Below are 17,738 nucleotides of genomic sequence, written 5' to 3'. Positions count from 1 at the left end.
TAAAACTATTATATTGCTTAACATTAAGCACATAATTTTATTAGTTGGGTTATTCCAAATCTTGATATAGGGAGCAGTATGTTACAATAGAAAATTCCTGTCTCCAAGAGTCTGAAGAAGATGGTTAAGTTACAACTAATTTAGAAAAGAGATTCCTGAATATTGGTGCTTAAGTTACTATCTCTTTATAGTCACCACTGAAATCTTGTCCATGGGATATAGTTCCAAGCATTGAGATGGATCCTTCCTATTAGGTTAGTATTCTCTGTCAATACTATCATACATATACCAGAAACATGGTTGTATTGTGATATTATATTCTAGTAAATTTAACATGTCATGTAGTCATGACTTCTGATATTGTAATTCATCTGACTGGAAAGGAACATGCTCTTTAGTATTGCAAAGTTGCTGAAGTTACAAATAATCAGACATACAAAAAATTTTACCTCAAATATTGTATGGAAAACTTTATGTTTGCAACAAATACCAGTGACCATTGCCTGAGAATACAGGTTACTTCAAATACTGTGTTCAGATATAATGGTACCTTTCTCCTGTCCTTTTATATAATAGAATGCATTAATATACAAATAAAGACTGTTTAAAATTACATGACAGGAACAAGTTTGTGGTCAAGTTACAATAAAACTTGTAAATCTATTTATGGTAAATTGTACAATATTTTCCTTTATTATCTAGGCCTCTGGTTTGGTACATAACTATAACATGTTGTTAATTTTATGAGAACTTAACATAGAGAGATGAGTTGTAGCTGTCTGATTAAATGTCTAAAAGAGCTCAAGATAATGTAGTCTTTGACATAAAACACTCTAATGTTACCACAGAATAGCTAATCACTCACTAAATCTTCTGGCAGGTGTCAAAGATATACAAGTTTTTAACCTGATAAACTTTATTTTGAGGACTCCAAACTCTAAAAGAAATATGAGGTATTCAAAAACCCTCTTATGTCCACTGAACTCTATTTTGTCTGCATTTCAATGAGTTCATGTCAGGTCTTGCAAGAATAATATAACATTTGAGGATAAAGATACAACCTAGAAGACCTGTGCTGGAGGCCAAAATGGAGAAGACTTCCACAACCACCATGATCTTTCCTTTAGTACTGTGGTAGACAGGGAGAAAGGTGATCCAAACACTGAGGAATACCAGCATGCTGAAGGTCAAGAACTTGGCTTCATTGAAGGCGTCAGGCAGGTTTCTGGCCATAAAAGCTACTGTGAAGCTCACTAGGGACAGAGCTCCAAGGTATCCCAGCACACAGTAGAAGGCTGTTACTGAGCCCTTGTTGCACATAATAATGATATGACCATGTTCAGAGTGTGCATCTGTGTCCACAAATGGAGGAGATATTCCCAGCCAGACTCCACAGAAGACAGTTTGTATTAGTGTACAGATGGGAATGATGAATTTCGGTGCTCCTGATATAAGCAAACACCTCAACCTTCGTCCTGGAGCTGTGCTCTTGAAGGCCAGGATGACTGTAATGGTTTTTGCCAAGACAGTAGAAACAGCCACTGTGAAAACAACTCCAAACGTGGTCTGCTGCAGGATGCAGGTGACTGCGTTGGGCTGACCAATGAATAGAAATGAGCAAAGAAAGCAGAAGGTGAGGGAGATGAGCAAGATGTAGTTGAGAGTACTGTTATTTGCCTTCACCACAGGAGTGTTTTGGTACTTTACAAAAATCCCCAGGACAAATGAGGTGAGGATAGAAAAGCATAGGGCCATGCTGGCGAGTGTCATCCCCAAGGGGTTTTCAAAAGCAAGAAATGTTACAGCTTTTTGGATGCAGAGAGTCCGATCTGTGTTAGCATACTGGTCCTCTGTACTTTTCACACACTGATCAATATCTGGCAAGAAATGCAATGTGACATGATACTACAAACTCGACATCTTCCTATTTGTACATTACCACGCGTGAATGTTGCTCATTCTGAAATGTAAGGCAAGTACTTTTCTGTGCACAGATGGAAATTGGTAACAACATGTTTCTTCTTTCAAGAGTATATCCAATAAATAAAAATCATGTAAATAAGCAAATGCGTTTTCTTTTTCATTTCTAATATGTATTCATGGCACTTTTTTCTTATCTCCAGATTAAAGCACTATTTTTATTCCTATAATATTTATGGTATGCTATGGTAATTTATACTGAGGAATCCATGAAGGGAATGTTATTTACTGTTACATATAGAATATTGAATATTATGTTCTCTGCAGCACGAAGACACTTGTTGGACACTATTACTATTTTTGTCTCATGTGAGAGAAAGTTAAAGACCCAAAAACATGCTGAAGTCTTTGGGAATCCTATTTATTGATATGAAGGCATAATGAACTAGCAACCATCCAAATTTATTTTTCCAAAATATCATCTCTGATGCTGGTTATTGTTTTCTTAACTTAGAACAAAATGAAGGCACATTTGAAATGGGAATATCAAATGAGAAAATGCTTCCATCTGGTTGGCCATAGGGAAGTCTGTGAGGTATTGTCTTAATGATTGTAGTTGGTGGTTCTCCCCATTTGTGGCCTTTGCCAACCTTGGAGATTCATCCTCAGTTATTTTAACAAATACATTAAATGGGCTATGGGGAGCAAGGCAGTAAGCAGCTCCATGGTCTCTCCTTTAGTTTCTGCCTCCAGATTCCTGCCTTGACTTTATTCCATAACTTCCCTTCATGATAAACTGTGAACTGGAAGGTGAAGTAATTTTTTTATTTTTGAAGTGAAGTAAATTCTTTACTTTGATGTTAATTTGGTGAAAGACATAACCAAATGTGAATATTGGAACAGTACACACATTTTTCTTGCACTAAGTTAGATTCCTAAAACCTAGACCCTGTTGGTTTAACTGAGGTACTAGGTAGTCATCTAAGTACGCTTAGGAAGATGACTTGCAAACTACCTAGAAAATGAAAGGAAGATACACTATGTTAAAATGGGGAACATAACTTTCTTTATATAATTTTTAGTTTCTACCACATAATGTTAACTTATTTTTAATTACATAGAAATTGTTGATGGATTGTGTTCATTTTTCCAGCTTTCCCATTCCCATTTTTCAAGTTGCCAACTTCTCAACACTATTTTGTGCAATACTGAGGCCCATGTGCTGTCTTCTGTCTACTTTAAAATATCTATTTTACATGTAAACTATTTCAGTTTACCTTTGGGTACACATATTGATTAGCCTTTATGTACAATTTTGGATATATATTGTATTAAGCTTGGTACTATGGCTGTTAAAATATTTCTTCCTCCTCTTTCACAATGTTTTAGAAACCTTATATGTATGATTTCTTGTGTGTTTTGAAGATATCTCTACTACTGGGACTATGTCTACAACTCTATATTCTGAGCGGTTGTGGTATTCTGTGATGAACTCTATGGGTTGGAAAGTGATCTTCTTGATAATAGGTGGAGAGTAAACTTAGCAGTGGGTAATACTATAACTCAATTTCAAATAAAGATATACTATCTGCTTCACAAGCCCATGTTATGTCCAGTTATGGAGATGATGGGCTCCTTCAAGCTATGTGTAGTGACACTGAACTGATAGGATCATCATGGCTAGTTGTTACAGTGGCTCATAGGTATCATAGGTAGGTAGGTCTGGTTGTTGCTTCTCCTCTTCAGAAGCTTGCACGATGCCTTCTGTTTCCATGAAAGCTACTAGTTAGGAGAGGTCATTTATGTCAGTCCTAACTCAGGAATCTCTGGATCAGTTTATGAAGTGCTGAGTATATTTGGCAATAGGCACTTACACCTCTTGGCCAGAACCTGGGTCAACAGAAGAGGCTATAAACTTTTGTAGATTCTTGGATATCCCTGAGCAACAAGTCCAAGAAGGCTTTTGGGACCTATCATTGGGGTATTGATTAGGTGGTCTTTGACTCAATCATGGACCATGGAGCAATATGTGGAATGTTACATACACTACAGGTCATTCCATTAAAAATTGACTTTGCTTTATTAGTTGCTTGGAAAGATTAATAGCTTCTCAGATAATGGGGACTGTATATATTAACCATAGCATTGACTTCATTTCTGCTCTTGGTGTTCTGCTATGTGTCTCTGTGTGCCTGTGTTTCTACCATTCTCCTCTCTCACTCTTTCTTTTTCTTCATCTTTCCTGTGATGCCTCTGGATCAGAAGTAAGTTTTGAATGATAGCTAGAACATTGTACTTTCCAATTGATTTCCTCGCTCACCATGATTTCTTGAAGGGAATCTACTATGCTATGAAACCATGAGCCCCAAATTATTTTCTTTGTTTTGTAGAAAACATTTTTTGTCCCACTACTACACAAGCGATTGAGACATGATTCAAAACCCTCCAGTATCACAAGTTCACCTCAAAAGAGGTGATAGAAAAAACCTAGAAACTTGGAGTTCATAGCACAGCTTCCTGACAACATCAGAGGATGCATAGTGTCTCCAGAAACCTCACATGTTTCTTGTCGTCTCAGGGATCTGGGCTTACCTCTTCTTGCTTCAGTGAGCTTTTACTTTCAAAACGTTCTAAATTTAATCTTTCCTGCTTCTATACATGTTCTGAGCGAGTGTTCTAATGTATTTGGATATTTTCAGAGTCTCTCTGAAGGCGTTAAAAGTGTTACATATTGAGATTAAATATATTCTCTGTGACATTTGTTACTTAAGCTGCTTTAGAGTTTTCTGTGTCTTAATGAGCTTCCATCCATATTAGATGTTTTCTTTCTGAAATACCCTCTATATCACAGTAATATTCTTGGTATGTTTTATGCAAAGTCTTGTGCTTAGAGACTGTCTAATCCTCTGTCTACTAATCAGCAGTGAGAAAGCCTCTAGGTCGGTTTTGCATGTTTTCTCCTTGTTTATGTCTCAGATATGTGGTTTCTACAATAGCAATAGGAACTTAAGATTAAGTAGTGAGGAATTACCAATTATTTGGGGTTGTCTCTATTAGTTCATTGACTAACCCATTGAAAGATTGTAGCACATATGTGTCACGTGGCTATTTACTTGATAGCCAGTGGTGAATCTGCCATGCATTGTCTCTCCATATAGGATTGCTCCAGTGAAATTCTGTGTCTGTAAAGTACAGGTTCTGAAGCTTCAGCAGGTGTGGGTTTATTTATGACATTGTGAAAAGATTTTAGTATTAATTATGTTCCCCCATTCTTCCTCTTCTACTCTTCTAATCAATTGTGGACCACACTCCGCAAATGATTTCATTATTATATTTCTTTTAATCATATGTTTTCAGCATTATGAACCATTTCTAGCTTCCTGACTTCCATACATACTCAATTTGAAACTCTACCTAAAGTTTTAAAGACTATATATAAATATATAGATATAGATATAGATATATAGATATACACGCACATATATGATTGTCGGTGGCAGTATTACTTCTTTGTTTGCATTACCTCACTCAATTTTATTTGAATTAACATTCATTTTCCTGGGAGTGTGATCATTTCATATTCATAGATAAATTATTCTTTTATGTGTATTTGTATACAGTTTAATTAACCATTCATTAGTTGATTAATATGGGGGATATTTCATTGTCTTGACTCTTGTAAGTAAAAGAGCTATTATCATGAATGAGCATGTGTGCATAGCTGTAGATCATGTGTATTGGGTTGCTTTTGGAGATGATGCATGTGATTGTTGGTTTCTGACAACGTGACACATGTATAAACATGTGGAAAAAATAGTCTTACAAAAAGGAAAGCATCCATAAGGTTGACCTGTGGACAAGGTTTTGGTGTATTTTCTTTTCTTTTTTTTCATTCTGATTGACTTGGGTATTTCTTATTTACATTTTGATTGTTATTCCCTTTTCCAGTTTCCAGGCCAACATCCCCCTAAACCCTACCCCTCCCCTTCTCTATAGGTGTTCCCCTCCCCATGCTCCCCCCATTTCTGCTCTCCCCCCAACAATCACGTTCACTGTGGGTTCACCCTTGGTAGGACAAAGGACGTCCCCTTCCACTGGTGCTCTTACTAGCCTATTCATTGCTACCTGTGAGGTTGGAGCCCAGGGTTGGAGTCCATGCATAGACTTGGGTAGTGCCTTAGTCCGTGGAAGCTCTGGTTGGTTGGAATTGTTGTTCATATGGGGTTTCAAGCTCCTTCAAGTTCTTTCAGTCCTTTCTATTATACCTTCAACGGGGGTCCCGTTCCCAGTTCAGTGGTTTAGTGATGGCATTCGCCTATGTATTTGCTGTATTCTGGTTGTGTCTCTCAGGAGAGATTTACATCCAGTTCCTGCCAGCCTGCACTTCTTGCTTCATCCATCTTGTCAATTGGGTGGCTGTATATGTATGGGCCACATGTGGGGCAGGCTCTGAATGGTTGTTCCATCTGCCTCTGTTCTAAATTTTGCCTCCCTATTTCCTCCCAAGTGTACTCTTGTTCCCCTTTTAAAGAAGGAGTGAAGCATTCACATTTTGATCATCTGTCTTGAGTTTCATGTGTTCTGTACATCTAGGGTAATTCAAGCATTTGGGCTAATATCCATTTATCAATGAGGGCATACCATGTGTGTTTTTCTGTGATTCAGTTACCTCACTCAGGATGATATTTTCCAGTAGCATCAATTTGCCTATGAATTTCATAAAGTCATTGTTTTTGATAGCTGAGAAATATTCCATTATGTAGATATTCCACATTTTCTGTATCCCTTCCTCTGTTGAAGGGCATCTTGGGTCTTTCCAGCTTCTGGCTATTATAAATAAGGCTGGTATGAACATATTGGGCATGTGTCTTTGTTATATGTTGGGGCATATTTTGGGTATATGTCCAAGAGAGGTATAGTTGGGTCCTCAGGTAGTTCAATGTCCAATTTTCTGAGGAACCTCCAGACTGATTTCCAGAATGGTTGTACCAGTCTGCAATCCCAACAACAATGGAGGAGTGTTCCTCTTTCTCCACATCTTTGCCAGCATTTTCTGTCACCTGAGTTTTTGATCTTAGCCATTCTGAGTGGTGTGAGTTGAAATCTCAGGGTTGTTTTGATTTGCGTTTATCTTATGACTAAAGAGGTTGAACATTTCTTCAGGTGTTTCTCAACCATTTGACATTCCTCAGCCATGAATTCTTTGTTTATCTCTGAACCCCATCTTTTAATAGGGTTATTTGTCTCCCTGCAGTCTAACTTCTTGAGTTCTTTGTATATTTTGGATATAAGCCCTCTATCGGTTGTAGGATTGGTAAAGATCTTTTACCAATCTTTGCCATTTTGTCCTAACAAGTGTCCTTTGTCCTACAGAATCTTTGCAGTTTTATGAGATCCCATTTGTCCATTCTTGATCTTAGAGCATAAGCCATTGGTGTTTTGTTCAGGAAATTTTCTCCAGTGCCCATGTGTTCAAGATGCTTCCCCACTTTTTTTTCTATTAGTTTGAGTGTATCTGGTTTTATGTGGAGGTCCTTGATCCACTTGGACTTAAGCTTTGTACAGGGTGATAAGCATGGATCGATCTGCATTCTTCTACATGCTGACTTCCAGTTGAACCAGCACCATTTGCTGAAAATGCTATCTTTTTTCCATTGGATGGTTTTGGCTCCTTTGTCAATAATCAAGTGACCATAGGTGTGTGGGTTCATTTCTGGGTCTTCAATTCTGTTCCACTGGTCTATCTGTCTGTCTCTGCACCAATACCATGCAGTTTTTATCACTATTGCTCTGTAATACTGCTTGAGTTCAGGGATAGTGATTCCCCCAGAAGTCCTTTTATTGTTGAGGATAATTTTAGCTCTCCTGGGCTTTTTGTTATTCCAGATGAATTTGCAAATTGTTCTGTCTAACTCTCTGAAGAATTGGATTAGTATTTTGATGGGGATTGCATTGAATCTGTAGATCGCTTTTGGTAAAATGGCCATTTTTAATATATCAATTCTGCCAATCCATAAGCATGGGAGATCTTTCCATCTTCTGAGATCTTCAATTTCTTTCTTTAGAGGCTTGAAGTTCTTATCATACAGATATTTCATTTGCTTGGTTACAGTCACACCGTGGTATTTTACATTATTTGTGACTATTATGAAGGGTGTCGTTTCCCTGATTTCTTTCTCAGCTTTGTTCTCTTTTGTGTAGAAGAAGGCTACTGATTTATTTGAGTTAATTTTATACCCAGCCACTTGCAGAAGTGTTTATCAGGTTTAGTAGTTCTCTGGTGGAACTTTTGGTGTCACTTAACGATACTATCATATCATCTGCAAATAGTGATATTTTGACTTTTTTTTCCCCAATCTGTATCCTTTGCTCTTCCCTTGTTGTCTGATTGCTCTGGTTAGGACTTCAAGAACCATTTTGAGTAAGTAGGGAAAGAGTGGGCAGCCTTGTCTAGACCCTGATTTTAGTGGGATTGCTTCAAGTTTCTCTCCATTTAGTTTAATATTAGCTACTTGCTTGCTGTATATGGTTTTTACTATGTTTAAGTATGGGCCTTGAATTCCTATTCTTTCCAGGACTTTTATCATGAAGGGGTGTTGAATTGTGTCAAATGCTTTCTCAGCATCTGATGAAATGATCGTGTGGTTTTTATCTTTCAGTTTCTTTGTATAGTGGATTATGTTGATGGTTTTCCATATATTAAACCATCCCTGCATGCCTTGAATGAAGCCTACTTGATCAAGGTGGATGATTTTTTTAATGTGCTCTTGGATTCAGTTTGTAAGAATTTTATTGAGTATCTCTGCGTCAATATTCATAAGGGAAATTGGTCTCAAGTTCTCTTTTTTGTTGGGTCTTTGTGTGGTTTAGGTATAAGTGTATTGTGGCTTCAAAGAAGGGATTCGGTAGCACTCCATCTGTTTCAATTGTGGAATAATTTCGATAGTATTGGTATGAGCTCTTCTATGAAGGTCTGATAAAATTCTGCACTGAATCCATTTAGACGTGAGCTCTTTTTTGGTTGGTAGACTTTTAATGACTGCTTCTATTTCTTTAGGAGTTATGGTGTTGTTTAAATGGTTTATTTATTCCTGATTTAAATTTGGTACCTGGTATCTGTCTAGGAAATTGTACATTTACTCCAGATTTTCAAATTTTGTTGAATATAGGCTTTTGTAGTAGAAATTGATGATTTTTTGAATTTCCCCTGATTCTGTAGTTATGTCTCCTTTTTCATTTCTGATTTTGTTAATTTGAACACACTCTCTGTGTTTGGTTAGTCTGGCTAAGGGTTTATCTATCTTGTTGATTTTCTCAAAGAACCAGCTTTTGGTTCTGTTGATTGTTTGTATAGTCCTTTTTGTTTCTACTTGGTTGATTTCAGCTCTGAGTTTTATTATTTCCTGCCTTCTACTCCTCCTGGGTGTGTTTGCTTCTTTATGTTATAGAGCTTTTAGGTGTGCTGTCAAGCTACTGATATATGCTCTCTCCTGTTTCTTTCTGCAGGCACTCAGAGCTATGAGTTTTCCTCTTAGCACAACTCTCATCGTGTCCCATAAGTTTGGGTATGATGTACCTTCATTTTCACTAAGTTCTAAGAAGTTTTTAATTTCCTTCTTTATTTCTTACTTGACAAGGTTATCATTGAGTAGAGGATTGTTCAACTTCCACGTACATGTGGGCGTTCTTCCTTTATTGTTATTGAAAACCAGCTTTAGCCAGTGGTGGTCTGATAGGACTCATGGGATAATTTCTATCTTTCTGTATCAGTTGAGGCCCGCTTTATGCCCGATTATATGGTCAATTTTGCAGAAAGTACCATGAGCTGGTATGAAGAATGTATGTCCTTTTGTTTTAGGATAGAATGTTCTATAAGTATCTGTTAAAACCATTTGATTCATGACTTCTCTTAGTCTGTCTATGTCTCTGTTTAGTTTCTGTTTTCATAATCTGTCCATTGATTAGAGTGCGGTGTTGAAATGTCCTACTATTATTGTGTGAGGTACAATGTGTGCTTTGAGCTTTAGTAAGGATTCTTTTATGTATGTAGGTGCCCTTGTATTTGGAGCATAGATATTTAGGATTGAAAGTTCATTTTGGTGGATTTTTCCTTTGATGAATATGAAATGTCTTTCCTTATCTTTTTTGATGACTTTTGGTTGAAAATTGATTTTATTTGATATTAGAATGACTACTCCCACTTGCTCCTTCAGACCATTTGCTTGGAAAGTTGATTTCCAGCCTTTCACTCTGAGGCAGTGACTGTCTTTGTCTCTGAGGTGTGTTTCTTGTAGGCAGCAGAATGCAGGGTCTTCATTCTGTATCCAGTTTGTTAATCTATGCCTTTTTATTGGGGAATTGAGTCCATTGATGTTGAGAGATATTAAGGAATAGTGATTGTTGCTTCCTGTTATAGTGGTATTTGGATGTGAGTTTATGTTTGTGTGCTTTTCTTCTCTTTGTTTTGGTGCCAAGACGATTATTTTCTTGCTTTCTGTAGGGTGTAGCTTGACTCCTTGTGTTGGGCTTTACTATTTATTATTCTTTGTAGTGCTGAATTTGTAGAAAGATATTGTGTAAATTTGGTTGTCATGGAATAACTTGGTTTCTCCATCTATTTTAATTGTGAGTTTTGCTGGATGCAGTAACCTGGGCTGGCATTTGTGTTCTGTTAGGATCTGTATGACATCTGTCCAGGATCTTCTGTCTTTCATAGTCTCTGGTGAGATGTCTGGTGTGATTCTGATAGGTCTGCCTTTATATGTTACTTGATCTTTTCCCCTTACGGCTTTTAATATTCTGTCTTTGTTTTGTGCATTTGGTGTTTTGACTATTATGTGATGGGAGGAGTTTCTTTTCTGGTCCAATCTATTTGGAGTTCTGTAGGCTTTTTGTATGTTTGTGGGCATCTCTTTCTTTAGGTTAGGGAAGTTTTGTTCTCTGATTTTGTTGAAGATATTTACTGGTCCTTTGAGCTGGGAATCTTCACTCTCTTCTATGCCTATTATACTTAGGTTTGATCTTCTCATGGAGTCCTGGATTTCCTGTATGTTTTTGACCAGTACCTTTTTCCATTTCACATTATCTTTGACCATTGTGTTGATGATTTCTATGGAATCTTCTGCTCCTGAGATTCTCTCTTCTATCACTTGTATTCTGTTGGTGATGCTTGAATCTATGGCTCCTTGTCTCTTCCTTTGGTTTTCTATATCCAGGGTTGTCTCCCTTTGTGCTTTCTTGATTGCTTCTATTTCAATTTTTAATTCCTTCACCTGTTTGATTGTGTTTTCCTGGAATTCTTTCAGGGATTTTTGTGATTCCTCCATATAGGCTTCTACGTGTTTACTTATGTTTTCCTGCGTTTCTCTAACTGAGTTCTTTATGTCTTTCTTGAAGTCCTCCATCATCATAATCAAATGTAATTTAAAATCAAGATCTTGGTTTTCTGGTGTGTTTGTATATTCAGTGTTTGCTTTGGTGGGAGAATTCGGCTCCGATGAGGCCATGTAGTCTTGGTTTCTATTGCTTGGGTTCCTGCGCTTGCCTTTCGCCATCAGGTTGTCTCTGGTGTTACCTTGTTCTGCTATTTCTGACAGTAGCTAGACTGTCCTATAGGCCTGTTTTGTCAGGGGTGTTGTAGACCTGTTTTTCTTTTTCTTTCAGCCAGTTATGGGTACAGAGTGTTCTGCTTTCAGGCGTGTAGTCTTTCCTGTCTACTGGTCTTTAGCTGTTCCTGTGGGCGTGTGTCATGAGTCCACCAGGCAGGTCACTTGCAGCAGAAAAGTTGGTCTTACCTCTGATCCTGGGCCTGAAGTCACTCCTGGAGGGCTGTGTTTCAGCTCTCCTTGAGGGCGGCAACCAGAAATGCCTGCCCCACCTTTTTCAGGCTACTTTGCACATGGGTCCCAGATGGCATTAGGCGTTTTCTTTTGGAGTGAGAAATGTGGGGACAGTGTAGTCTCTTCTGACTTCCCAGGCATATCTGCCCCTCTGAAGGTTTTACTCTCCCTCCCACAGGATTTGTGTGCAGGGAACTCTTGACCAGGTTCCTTCAGATCAGGGCAGTGTCCCTGGTATATTTTCTCGATTGATGATTGATGTGGGATGGGATAGTTCAGTGTGGGTGTGGCTACTACTGGACAATTGATACTACATTGCTTCAGGAAGCATCCTGGCCAAACACTGAAGCAATAATGTAAGTTCCATTATCCCATGTCTTCTTTGTAATTTTCTGCCCCCAACTTTCTGCTTTCTATTTTTAGCCTGATTTCCTTACGTAGTGGTAAGCTCAGGGCTAAAACATGAAAGAAAGGATTTCTTCCCTTAACTATAATTTTAACGTTTTATGAGAGCAATACAGTCCCAACAAAGACACTATTCATTTACACAAAGTGGAAGGGAGTTATTTTTACCTTCCGGTAGGTTTTTCAATTTCTTTTCAGTGTTTAAATCTTTCAGTGTACTGATGTTTCCACCCCATTGTTTTAATTATTATCAGGTATATTTAGTTCCCATTGTTTACTTCCTGATTGGTTTGTTTTTTTTAAGAAGCCATTTTCTGAGTTAATATTGTGTCTTGTTACTTTGCTGAATGTGTGCATCAACTGTAGGATATTTCTTGTAATGTGTTTAGGGCCTATTAGGCATATATCCTGTTTGTTAAAGTACAGATATTTTGAGTTTCTCTTTTGTATTCTGCACTTCCTTTGTCTATTTCATTACGCTACTTCTCAAGATAAGATATAAAAAATTTATATAAAATGTATGTATTAGTTAATATTTTCTTGCCCCTGATTTAATAGAACTAGTTAAAGTGAATTTTATATTAGCAGTAGGATATATTTGCCTTTATCATGTCTATAAATACATACATCTAAAGGATGGAACCAAGATTGCATGATTTTCATCACATGTCCATTGCATATAATGCACCATTATATTATGTGCACCATTGCATGCATGTATTGCATGTGTGATTTATAATATATATATATATATATACATATATATAATTATCATATATACATGGTTGAATTAGTCATGGTTTCTATTCTTGCACAAACATCAGCAAAAAGAATCAAGTGTGGGGTGGGGGAGGGTTTGTTCAGCTTACACTTCCACGCTGTTCATCACCAAAGGATGTCAGGTCTAAAACTCTAAAAGGTCAGGAAGTAGGAGTTGATGCAGAGGCCATGGAGGGATGTTTCTTGTTTTTCATATTTAAAATAATTTTTATTAGTGGCATTTTCCCTTTAAGATAAAAACTTTCCTTAGTGACTTTACATATTTATCTTGGTAAGTAACAGTGATAATGCATAAATAAGTAAAAAGTATATGGTAATACACATTGTGGCTTATTGACATGGTTTTAAAGGGGATTCCTCATTATTATAGCTATAGGTAGGAGCACAATTATATTATCCATGCTTGGCATTTGGGTTTTTTTCTCTTTTTTTCCCCATCTTTATTAACTTGAGTATTTCTTATTTACATTTCAATTTTTATTACCCTTCCCGGTTTCCAGGCCAACATCCCCCTAATCCCTCCCTTTGTCCTTCTATATGGATGTTCCCCTCCCCATCCTCTCCCCATTACCACTGGAGGGATGTATCTTACTGGCTTGCTTAACCTGGATTCCTCAGTTTACTTTCTTGTAGAACCCAAGACTTCCAGCCCAGGGATGCTACCACCCACAAGGGGCCCTCCCTCCTTGATTACTAATTAAGAAAATACCTTACAACTGGATCTCTGGAGGCATTTCTCCAACTGAGACTCCTTTTTCTGTGACAACTCCAGCTTGTGTCAAGTTGATACACAAAACTGGCCAGTACAATGATATTCAGGAAGATTGATTAATTTTTGGGGGTGGATTTTACTCACCTAATTCAATATTTACTGATTATTACATGATGTATTTTTCCATGCTCAGCCATACCTGACAATACTAAGAAACATTTATGATGTCCTTTAGTCATCTTATGTCTTGGTTCAAACATTTTTAAAAAGCCATGATGAACTCTCACATGTGTGTAGCATCGCTTTCTTCATTCAGCAGGAATTTGCACATAACCCTAATTGTGCATCTACACAGATTTTATTACCTACTTATTTGAGCTACAGATAATCGGAAACAGGATATTACATTGGCAGAATATTATGCCATATATTGTTATGTATGAGACCTATGAATCTTTTACTACCCATGCTATTTGGATTGAGTTTTTTTACTATATGTTGTTCTGTGCCAGAAATGAGTATGCTATCAAGGTTGGTCATAATGTGGTGTCAGATCCTTGGGCCTTGAATTATAAAGAGTTTCAAGCCATCATAGTACTAGTGGAGGTCACACCCATTTCCACTAAAAGGGAAGCCGCTTCTATTAACTACTAAGCCATCTCTTGAATGCCTGTATTAATTAAAAAGAAATCTACTGTCTATTAAGATCATATCCATTTTAGGATTTGTTCTGGGAATTTTTAAGATGACCTTGTGACAGATTAAAAGTTTTAATATGGTACAAATATAGGTAAAAATTCTGGACAAGATTAGACATAATTATTTGAATCTAGAAGGCACTTGTTACATTCTCTAGAAAAACTATTGTTAGCATCCTTTCACATTCTCAACAAGTATTAACCAAATTAAATATAGCTTGTAATCATATAAAGCTCTAAATGTAGACTAGAATAAGGAGCTCTGTTGTTGAATATTACTATTAATTATGAGGACAAAATCTTAAGCATGATTAAAAACAGTGGTGAGAACCTCATCTTTAATGCACGCACTTGCCTGTTCCATTGGAAATTTCATTTTCTGGACATAGGACACAATCAAAACAGCAAGCAGCTTTCCCTTCCTGAAGAGATATTCTGAATCCAGGACCACAACTTTCACTGCATACAGAGACAGGAATCTGAGGATATTAAAGAAATTGGGATATAAAGAATTAGCCTGGTAACTAAAGTATATTACAGGATTGGGTAATAATGAATTTAATATTACGCATGCTCATTCTATTTATTTATGATAATTTATATTGCTAAAATACACATTATCTATAATATATCTATATCTATCTATCTATCTACTTATCACAGAATGAAGAGATTCAAATTGTGTACACACAAAAAAATTGCACATTATCAAATAGGTATATATACGCACACATATATGTATATGTAAAATTAGAATTATGCATAACATTGGTAAGAATTTGATAATCTTTGCAAAGGTAAACACATTAAGAAACACTTGAACATGGAAAGTAAGTTTGGCACTTTATCATTAGATTCATCTTTTAATTTATGTGGAGGCATCAGTCTCACCAAGGCATGTTACATGGTTTTTACCTGTGTTCTCTACAGAATAGTGTAGGATTCCACCCACCTGTTGCTCCACTCCTATACTCCACTCTATTCTGTCCTCAGAAATCGACAATTGTTGACCAGGTGGAAAATATGGAGAAAATGTTCCTACTTTCACTTTATATGTAAGACCTTGTGGAAAATCCCAGAAGTTCAGAATGTCATAATCTATGTGCAAGCTCTCTGAAGGATTCAAAGATATCGGCTCTCCACCAGGATTCATGAATTTAATGTTCTTCAGCAGGGAGTTCAGCTAAGGAAGATTTATGATTCATAATGGTAATTTTATAGGAGTCTGAATTATGTCATATTCACATATTCATTGATCCCAATAAAAAATGAAATAACATTAGGCATATATGATTGGGAAATATGTATACATACATTGAAGTGGCATCATAAGTACCATAATAGTATTTTAACAGGATAGTGAGATAAATCTACTGTTTCTTTTGCACCCTAATGATTTTCAGCACTGGTGAGCAAAGTTTATGTTACATGGACATTTTGCATATGAGACTGATAGTCTACAGGCATCTGGTTTTGTGTTATCAGTGTAAAATTGTCTGTGATATTTTGCACTCTGATTATGTCTAAGTGAGTTTTTGTCATTTGGGTTAATTGAGGTGTGAATACCCATCCTTAACTGAAGTAGGTTCATTTCATAATCTGTGCCTGAACTGAATATACTGAATGGAGCCAGTAAACAATAGCATACTCATAGCTAATTGCTTTGATTATGGAAATGTATGTGGCAAGCTTCGTTAAAATACTGTCAAATTGAATTCATACTGATGCTGGTCTATACTGTCTTATTGGCGTAAAAATTCATTTCTAATATATGGCATTTGTCCACATATTTTATGAGATCAAATAAAATGAATTTAAGAAAGTATCTATAATGTCATACAGACCCTAAGAAACACAAATGCCAGCCCAGGTTACTGTATCCTGCAAAACTCTCAATTAACATAGATGGAGAAACCAAGATATTCCATGACAAAACCAAATTTACACAATATCTTTCTACAAATCCAGCACTACAAAGGATAATAAATGGTAAAGCCCAACATAAGGAGGCAAGCTATACCCTAGAAGAAGCAAGAAACTAATCATCTTGGCAACAAAACAAAGAGAAGAAAAGCACACAAACATAACTTGATATCCAAATATGAATATAACAGGAAGCAATAATCACTATACCTTAATATCTCTCAACATCAATGGCCTCAACTCCCCAATAAAAAGACATAGATTAGCAAACTGAAGATGCAACGAGGACCCTGCATTCTGCTGCCTACAGGAAACACACCTCAGAGACAAAGACAGACACTACCTCAGAGTGAAAGGCTGGAAAACAACTTTCCAAGCAAATGGTCGGAGGAAGCAAGCTGGAATAGCCATTCTATTATCAAGTAAAATCAATTTTCAACTAAAATTCATCAAAAAAGATAAGGAAGGACACTTCATATTCATCAAAGGAAAAATCCACCAAGATGAACTCTCAATCCTAAATATCTATGCCCCAAATACAAGGGCACCTATGTACGTAAAAGAAACCTTACTAAAGTTCAAAACACACATTGCACCTCACACAATAATAGTAGGAGATTTCAACACCCCACTCTCATCAATGGGCAGATCATGGAAACAGAAATTAAACAGAGACGTAGACAGACTAAGAGAAGTCATGAATCAAATGGACTTAACAGATATTTATAGAACATTCTATCCTAAATCAAAAGGATACACCTTCTTCTCAGCTCCTCATGGTACTTTCTCCAAAATTGACCATATAATTGGTCAAAGAACGGGCCTCAACAGAAAGATAGAAATAATCCCACGCGTGTTATCGGAGCATCACGGCCTAAAACTGGTCTTCAGTAACAATAAGGGAAGAATGCCCACATATACGTGGAAATTGAACAATGCTCAACTCAATGATAACCTGGTCAAGGAAGAAATAAAGAAAGAAATTAAAGACATTTTAGAATTTAATGAAAATGAAGGTACAATATACCCAAATTTATGGGACACAATGAAAGCTGTGCTAAGAGGAAAAATCATAGCGCTGAGTGCCTGCAGAAAGAAACAGGAGAGAGCATATGTCAGCAGCTTGACGGCACACCCAAAAGCTCTAGAACAAAAAGAAGCAAATACACCCAGGAGGAGTAGAAGGCAGGAAATAATCAAACTCAGAGCTGAAATCAACCAAGTAGAAACAAAAAGGACCATAGAAAGAATCAACAGAACCAAAAGTTGGTTCTTTGAGAAAATCAACAAGATAGATAAACCCTTAGCCAGACTAACGAGAGGACACAGCGAGTGTATCCAAATTAACAAAATCAGAAATGAAAAGGGAGACATAACTACAGATTCAGAGGAAATTCAAAAAATCATCAGATCTTAATATAAAAGCCTATATTCAACAAAACTTGAAAATCTACAGGAAAT

General features: G+C 36.8%; 1 pseudogene; it reads right to left on the bottom strand.

Moving 5' to 3' along the window:
* Nucleotides 1-969: 969 nt before the first annotated feature.
* Nucleotides 970-17,738, bottom strand: part of LOC134481321 (vomeronasal type-2 receptor 116-like) — a 38,944-nt pseudogene continuing 22,175 nt past the window's right edge.

This window comes from Rattus norvegicus, chromosome 12 (assembly GCF_036323735.1).
Source record: "Rattus norvegicus strain BN/NHsdMcwi chromosome 12, GRCr8, whole genome shotgun sequence".
Classification (NCBI taxonomy): Eukaryota; Metazoa; Chordata; class Mammalia; order Rodentia; family Muridae; genus Rattus; species Rattus norvegicus.
This window is presented reverse-complemented; position numbering and strand designations above follow the sequence as displayed.